The following is a 9,160-nucleotide window of genomic DNA, read 5'->3' on the forward strand; positions in this document are numbered from 1 at the left end:
CAACTCGATTGATATTGAGTTCTGGAGGTCATTCGTTAGGTTCGTGTTCGTTGTAATCGTGCTATTGTTCTGGTCGTTGTGTTTGAGGATTGAGGTGTTGTTCTTGGATGCATTGGAGTGATTGAGGGAGATTGAATAATGGTTCTTCAAAGGTATGATACTCTATCCCTTGATTATCTTAAAGCATGTTGTAATTTCCAGTTGTTGCATGACCTGTTAGTTTCTGGTTCTTGTACTATAATTGTGTATGTTCAATATCGAATGGAATTTGGAATGACCATTCCGCTGCTCATGGAAATCCTCATGTTTGATTTCCTTCAGATAGGTTGTCTTTCGAAAGTTTCTTGCCACTCCTCAGTGTGATGGCATTGACGTTGGCATAGTCCGATTGTGTAGGCAACTTCCTTAAACCCTTGGTTTCTATATGACTTACCACGACGGCTAACTGTGTGACTTAAGTTCCTAGATTGGCAATACTCGCCCTGGTCTCTTGCTGATAGGCCTTTGTGTCCTTTGATAGTTGGAGGGAGTCTTTTTGCAGCTGTTGAATTTCCTGTTGAAATTTGAGGGAATTATCAGCTAAAGTTTTAACAATGTCCTCTAAAGAGATACATGAGGAAGACGACGACAGTTGACTAGAGTTGTCATGCCCTTGTCCTTGCCCTTGACCTCCCCATTTTAGATTAGAGTGGTCACACCATCATGGGTTGTAAACCAGGCCATGCACGTCGTACTTCCTTTGGTAACCCCCAACTACATTTACTTGTGCTTGTGGACATGCTTCAGATGCGTGTCCTGGTACTCCATAGGCTCCACAAGCCTTGACTTGAGCCACTCCTCCTTGGGCCAACTGTGTCACAAGAGAAGTCAAGTTAGAAAGTTGGGCTTTTAATTCTTTAGCTTTAAAATTACTAGTCGAATCAGATTCATTGGCCCTGGTGCCAAAGTTCTGGTTATTCTCTACCATGCGTGATATCAACTCTTAGGCCTCCCTAGGTGTTTTGTCAGCAAGGGCACCTTTGGCTGCGAAGTCGATTGAGTTCCTATCATTTGTCAGCAAGCCACTATAAAAATATTGAATTAGTAATTGACCAAAAATTTGGTGATGAGAGAAACTAGCACATAATCGTTTATAATATTCCCAATACTCAGATAAAGATTCACCCACAAACTGTTTAATCCCATAGATGTCCTTCCTTATAGAATGGGCTCTAGAAGCCAAGAAATTTCTTTTTCAAATCATTCCAAGTAGTGATTGACCCTGGAGCCAAGTAGTACAACATATCCTTGGCGTTATCCTATAGTGAAAAAGGAAACGCCCTAAGGTTTAGTTGCTCTCTAGTGACTCCATGGGGTCTCATACTTACACAAACCATATGGAAGTCCTTGATGTGTTTATGAGGGTTCTCCCCTGCATGCCATTTTAAGGTTGGCAGTAAATTGATTAGCCCTGGTTTGAGTTCGAACGACACCGTGGTAGGTGGAAATATGATGCACAGGGGCTGCTGGTCCATGTCGAGCTCTGCCAGCTCCCTCAAGGTTTTCTCACGGACTGCCTCTCCCATGGTTGTGTTGTCAGCTATTCCTGGATGTTCTTCTTCTGGGATTTCTTCTCTACGTCTCCTTCGAATTCTCCTCTCCTCCTGGTCAATATCTGCAAGGAAAACAAAATTTTCACTCTAGAGGAGTGGGTCATAAACCAAAGGGAACTTAAACACTTTTTTTATATATATTTTTTTTTATTTTTTTTATTTATTAAGAGGAATTAAAAAATTTTCTAGGCTAATTGCCAAGTCTTCCCGGCAATGGGCCAATTTTGTTCGAACTCCAAGACTAGCGTGTCGTGAGCACCCCCAGCTCGAGCAAATATAATTTATTTTCACCAATCCAAGACTTAAACCACAAATGTAGCAAAGTGATAAGACTGGGGTCGAATCCACAAGGAGACTGTTGAATTAGCTTAGATCAATTAATGAATTCCAAGTAAAAAGGAGGCTTTTGGTGATTTAGATTTTTTTTACAAAATAAATTAAAGGTTGAACAAAGAAGAATAAATAAAGGTTAACACAGAAAAGATGATTGAATCAAATTAATGGAAAATCTTGGGATTAGTTTGCATGTTTTTATTTTCTATCATTAGTTATTAGTGAACCCCTCAACCTATTAGAAATTCTAATAGCCCAATTAACAAATTTTGATAACAATCTAAACTAGCCCTAAATCGGTTTTAAACTTTTCCTTCTCAGCGACATACGAGTTAAAACTGAAAATCATTAAGTAAAGGGTTCAATTGTCGAGACATACTACAAGCTGGAAAGCCACATCTTATAGCGTGATTTATTCAGGAGGATTATACTAGGGCATACATGGATTTGGCTAGAAAAAGTTTAGACCCTAAACATGCGATCCTAATACGTGCAACTTAATCACTCAGTTATGCATAGGCTAGAATAATTTTTCATACAAGAAATTTAATAAATTAGTTTGTCAGAAAAATTCATCAAATTTCTATTATTAATAAATCAAATCCACCCAAAGGGTTCATAACAATTGAATAAATTAAATAGTAACTTCAAGAATTAAGGCATACGTTTATCCCAAGAAAATTACCTAGCCTCTAAAAGGCATATTACAATGATCAGATGAATGAGTCGAAGCTGACTTTAATGAAGATCGATCAGGAATTTGGCTTCAATGGCTCTTAGACTGAATAAACTCTCAGAATTCACTTTACTTGGAAAATGAAAATGTTTGGCGGCTGTAACTCTTAATTTTCTGTGTGTCTTTCATTGCTGAGCATCAACGTTCTATTTATAGGTTGCTCGCAACGTCGCAATGCTTAGAAATAGCATTGTAATGTTTGCTTGCACCACGCGATCATCAATTTTTCGTCAAATATCGTAGCATTGCAACTCTTAAAGGGGGCATTATAACGCTGAGCGCACTACCTTATAGCATTGAGTGTCGAGCGTCGAGGTGTGTTGCAACGCTTGCCCTGCATTTAATGCTACTGCCTTCCAGCGTTGAGTGAGCGTTGGACCAAGGCTTGATAAGAGCATTGCAACGTTGAGTGTTCTGCCAAATAATCGATATTCGTTGCTTGCTTCCTCGATGCTCAATACTTTTTTTCTTGGTGGAATTTGACTCAATAGAACTCGATGATTTTCTATACTCGATGGTAATTTAGTTGTCTCAATTCCTTTTAAGCCTGGAAGCTTAAATCATCTCTTAATTTCTTCAATTTAACCTTGTTTTGCTCCAAATCACCAATACCACCTCATGATCACTCAATACCTACAAAATAGGGAAATAAACATGTAAAATCCGATAACAGGCAAGAGTTAAACTAGGAATAATAGCTTTTTTTAGTGGAGCCCCTTGTTTAAGATCCAAAGTCAGCACTTAAGGGAACAACCTCTCTACTATCTCTAAATGTGGAGGAGTGAATTCCATCTTGCACCCTATGTCCCCAGTTATCTACCCAGACTTACCCCTAAAATGGAAGGTTATTGAGCTGACGCTATTGAGCCAACCCTCACCTATGAAAATCTAAGGATAATCCCGAATAAACAGAAGTTCATAGTTAGCTTAGGATTCAGGTTATGTTACCTAGGTCATCACATTGAAATAGTCAGTCTTAAACTATAAACAGCGTTATAAAGTAGGAGTGACTTATTTCGTGGTCTGATCTTATGCAAACTCATCTCACAAGACGCCCCCGCTCCTCATGTCATTACATGTACGAATCAGGATCACTTCGTCTGTAGCACTTTAAAACTCTTTGTAACAACTACAGAATGGGTCGCATCCAATAGTATTACCAGAATAAGGCACCCAACCTTATTCATATACTATAGACCATTTTGAATATTTACTAAAACCTGATCCACTTTTATGTCTCCATATAAAGTTCAAATATTCATATAATAGTCATGGATCTTTTAGTTTATTGGATTTATTTCTAAAACAAAATAAGCAATTCGTATATTCAATAACAACTTTATTGAATTTTCAAAATAAGTTTTATTGTTTACAAACCACGAGTTTTAAGATATAAAACCCAACAATTAGAGTGCTTATTAATTCGGATTCTTCCGCTGCGTGTATGTTCTTTTCATCAATGAAGCTGCTAAGGAAGCTGTGTGGCTTAGGAAATTCGGGACAAATCTGGAAGTAGTTCCAGACATGTCTAAGTCCATCACCCTTTATTGTGATATTAGTGGTGCTATGACAAATTTTCGAGAGTCTAGGAGTCACAAGCGTGAGAAGCACATAGAGTAGAAGAATCACCTCATATGAGAGATTGTGCATCAAGGGGAAGTGATCGTCACACAAATAGCTTCGGAGTACAAGGTTGCTAATCCATTTCCAAAGGCCCTCGCGACTAAGGTGTTTGAAGGTCACCTACAGAGTATGGGTCTACGAAACAGGCTACATCTAGTCTAGGGCAAGTGGGAGATTTTGTACTAGGCGCGTATTATGCCCTAGTTTATTGTTTTGTGTGTAATTTTATATTAGTGTGACTTTTATAATATACACTTCACTAGCTTTAGGACAAGTGGGAGATTGTTGGGGTTGATGTCCTAGATCTCGTGGTTTCTGTTGTCTGTAATTATAATGTATAAACAATTTATTTATTTAATAAAATATGAGATGTTTTATTCGACATTTAGTAGCATTAACCCACAAACCAATAAATTAACATCCAAAGTTATCATCTGTAGCTTAAACATGTATGTAGAGACATACAGGTGGATCATGTTTAAGTGATGACCTAAATGGTATGTAGTAGATGGATAAGGCTGGATATCTTATCTTGGTAACATTACGAACACGACCCGTTTTGTAAATGCTACAATTTTCGTAAAGTGCTACAAATGATCCGATCCTGATCATTCATGTAGAGACATATGAGCGGGGGTGTTCTATACAAAGGAGTTTGTATAAGACCGGATCACGAAATGACTAGTCCCATTATATAACACCGTTCATAATAGAGACTTACATTTCACTAGGATGACCACATGTGACATGACTTGAATCCTAAGTGAGTTGTGAACTCTTGCCTATGAAGGCGGTCCTTTGATTTGTATGGGTGAGAGTGGCTAGATCGCCGACTCAATAAGCCTATCATTTTGGGGATTCGTCTAATTAGGGAGCTAGGAACACAGCTACACAAGACGGAATTCACTCTTTCCCTGATGTCGGGGGTAAGTAGATAAATTGCTCCCTTAAGGGTTGATTCCGAAGCTTGAATAATGTAGCGCCACACCTTCTCTTGGTCTGAGAGAGATTTGGTCATAGTTGGACTATGACTTATTGTTCATTAGAGGGATCAATGGTACTTAAGGAGTTAGATGTAACTACAAGGGTCAAACTATAATTTTGGTCTAGTTGTACTTATGAGCAATTTGTGAAGGGTCGTCACAATGTTGACTGGTTATATCCGATAGACATAGAAATATATAAGTAGTGCGAAGAGTGCAGTTGTCAATCTTAATAGAGTGACCGAGAGTTAATGGATGTTGAATAATTTAATTAAAGGAGTTAATTAATTATTCAAATACCATTGAAGCTTCAATCTGCAGGTCCATAAGGTCCCTTCTATAGCTCAACAGGGATTTTTTAGAATCAATTTTGGATTAATTTGAATTATTCAAATTAATTGAGGGAATTAATTATATGTGATATGATTAATTTAACTTAATTATATGTGATATGATTAATTTAACTTAATTATATGTGATATGATTAATTTAACTTAATTATATATAATATAATTAATATATATCTTTGATATATTATAATATAAAGTTAATTTGAGAGAAAATAAATATTTGAATATGACTCAAATATTAGTAATGTGAATTGGATTCATATAATTAAATTTAGTATAAATGGGATTATATAAAATACCATGCATTAATGAGAGAATTAAAACTATAGGTTATATTGTAACAATATTAAACTATATGTTATGTATTATATATGATATAACATATAATTATATATATATATATATATATATATATATATAAACTCAAATTTAAAGGGAGGGAAATTCCCCTTAATTCTCTCTTAAACTCACATAGTGAGTGGAGGGCAGTTTCATGGTGTTGATAATCTTCTTCACAAAAAATTTTTTGTTACAGAGGACTTTCTTTGGATTATTGAGATCTCTCTGTAATTTCCCAAAAACTTCTCTTCTCTACTCAATTACTTTCCCTCTCTTCCAAAATCTTAGAGCCCACACCTCCTAAGAATTCTCTACCCAAAAGAGAATGTAGAAGGCTTCAATTAGTGGTATCATCTTTGGGTATTAGTGACTGTACGAATTGTTCGTGATCATTTTGGAGAAGGGATCTCGCGAAGAAGGTTGTGATTCATCAAGGGTAAGTAAGAATTCTAAACCCTATTTTTCCCTTCTCTAGCACTCTATACAATTAATTTGTTAATTGCATAATTATTTTTGTTCTGTAATTTTCATTCTGTGTTAAAATTAAAATTGGGACAATACCCACTTTCGCAATGGAACTTCACCGTTTCTTCAACATTGACAATATATTTAGAGTGAGAGAAATAATATATCTATTATAATCATATACTTCTATCACTGATAGTTAATGATAATCTTCTATCACTGTCTACTAATGATGAAAAGTTATGTACTTCTATCAATGATAGGCTTTTAATACTGATAACAGGTGATAGGTTTTTATCACTGTAAGCTAATGATAGGTGATATGTGCAAGCACATGCGTCGAGTAATAATATAATTTAAATGGCCTTGGGTATTGTCCTTGGGGAGTCAGATGATATTTCTTTAGCTATTCAAAGATTTTTCTAATTTTATTTAAGGTAACGACTTCGATGTAAATAAACTACATTAATTTAAGAAAACAATAAAAGTGATTGAATGTGGAGATTATCAACAAAGAGATATTTTAGGAATAGATGTCATCAATGACATCACTAAATACAATTGCTTTGACTCTTGAAGTAGTTAACAGAACACCTAAATCTAGAAGTTTATTATCTAGATTGAATCTCTCGAAATCAATCTTTTCCGTCACTTAATTACTAATTACTAATCATTTGAGACTAGATAATTAAGTAAAGCGTTAAGACTCTTAATCAACAATCTGTACTGTTATCCACCCACTTCTTGTATGTTCAAACGATAATCTAACATGTTGGCTTTTTTGCCCTTAATCTCAAATTAATAATTTTAACTAACTAATTAATTAATTATTGTTTTTTATGATAACAAATCTACCTTAATTCACAAATAAGCTTAGTGTTTTGAAGTGTGCGGAGAGCCCAAAATAATGATTCAATGCAATTTGAATCACTCAAATCAAAGCTAAAACGAATAAATTATGGCCAAAACAAGTTTAACGAAAAAATACCCATAGTGGATGACACATGGATACTTTTTGAATTTTGCTTGGATTTGAAAAATAATAAATTGAAACAAATTATATATATATCTACTGTTTTGGTTTTTTTTAAAAATATTTTTTTTCTTATATATGTGTGTACCTGCAGCCCTACGGTAAAGTGAAAAAAAAAAATAAAAATAAAAAAATAAAATAAAATAATAAAAAGGAAGAAGAGGAAAATCTACAGGTGTACTGTCGTTGGAGGGATTTAAATATATATATATATATTTACTTATTTATCATTTAATCTCCACTTTTGATTTGATTTTTACCAACATCCAATGATCCAAATCAAGCTTTGTTTTCATCTACTCTCCCCTCTTTTTAAACTCTTCATCTTCTACTTATTAAATTTTTTACTTTCTATTTTCCATAACTCACTAAGCCACTTTTGTTGCTTTCTTCAAGCTTTAATTCTCTTCTTTTTATCTTATTCTTGAAAGAGATATTTTATGTTGTGGGGATTGATGAATTAAGTGCTAAAATTTGTACATCTACTCTTTAAGAGAATTTTTCTCATATTGTTCTTTATTTATAAATTCATTGTAAGAGTTGCTCTTAATCCCTAAAAAGTGTGGTTGTAATGGTTTGATCATCAACCGTGGAAATGATCGAGTTTGTTCTTGCTCCCGAAAAAAAAAAGGTTGTAGCGGTTCGACTCTAAGTCATAGTAAAAGTCAATGGCTTCTAGTGAAGTACCCAAGAGGAATTTGGAAAGTAGGTGTAAGCTGAACCACATAAAATCATGGTGTCATTTTCTCTATTCATCTATTATTTAATTTTGCAATTAATTTTATACATTATTACTTGAAATTAATTGCAACATTTGTTCTTGAAGTTAATTGCTCATATTCGTATATTATGATTGGTAGTTTTTAAATTTTAATATTCATTATCAATCTTTTTATCAGAATTAAAAAGAGTACTTTGAGGTGTGATTGCTACTTTTTTTAAAAAAAAATTCAAAGTGAAATTATTTGCATAAAATTCTTGTTTAAATTACTTATTGGCAAAAGTGTGTTAATTTGCTTTATTGGTCCCACATTAGAAAATGCTTTCATTAAGTTAAAGAAACCCTATTCACCCCCTAAAGGGGTCATACCAATCCTACATAACATGCATGATCTAATCTAAAATCTGCTCGTTAAAGCAAGATTTAAATCATAAAATCAATCCAAAATTGATCAAACATTCAAAAGCATTAAGAACGGGCAAGATAGAAAATGTAAATGCAAATTAACATTCAAGAAACAAGTGTTTAGCAATTAAACCAAAAAATTCATCTAGCCCTAAAACTAAGAAGTTTAACCTAACATGGCTTCTGTATACAAAACCTGTAGGATTGTATCAGCAATAACATAAGCACAAGGATCATCTAAGCACTTAAATTCACTAATTTTGGCAAAATATAAAGCATAATTTTGTAGAAACAAATGAGTTTTAAGACATACCTCTTGTAGAACTCTTCAAAGTTCTTTCATCAGCTGCTATCTTCTCCAAATTTTGTTGTAGACCACCTCAAGATCTTCCCCACTATTCTCTTGGTACTCTAGATTGAGTTGTGGGACTCAAAACAAACTTGAATCAAAGGGAAGAACGAGAAATGCACACTGCGGAAAACTAATTGAAGAACTCTTTCTTCAAACAAAATTTTCTCTCAAAATCTCTATAGATTGCATGCCCGATTTTCACTCCAATCTCTTCACTATATTACATAT

The sequence above is a fragment of the Benincasa hispida genome, chromosome 2 (genome assembly GCF_027475165.1).
Source record: "Benincasa hispida cultivar pf3 chromosome 2, pf3_genome.v1.1, whole genome shotgun sequence".
In the NCBI taxonomy this organism is placed as follows: domain Eukaryota; kingdom Viridiplantae; phylum Streptophyta; class Magnoliopsida; order Cucurbitales; family Cucurbitaceae; genus Benincasa; species Benincasa hispida.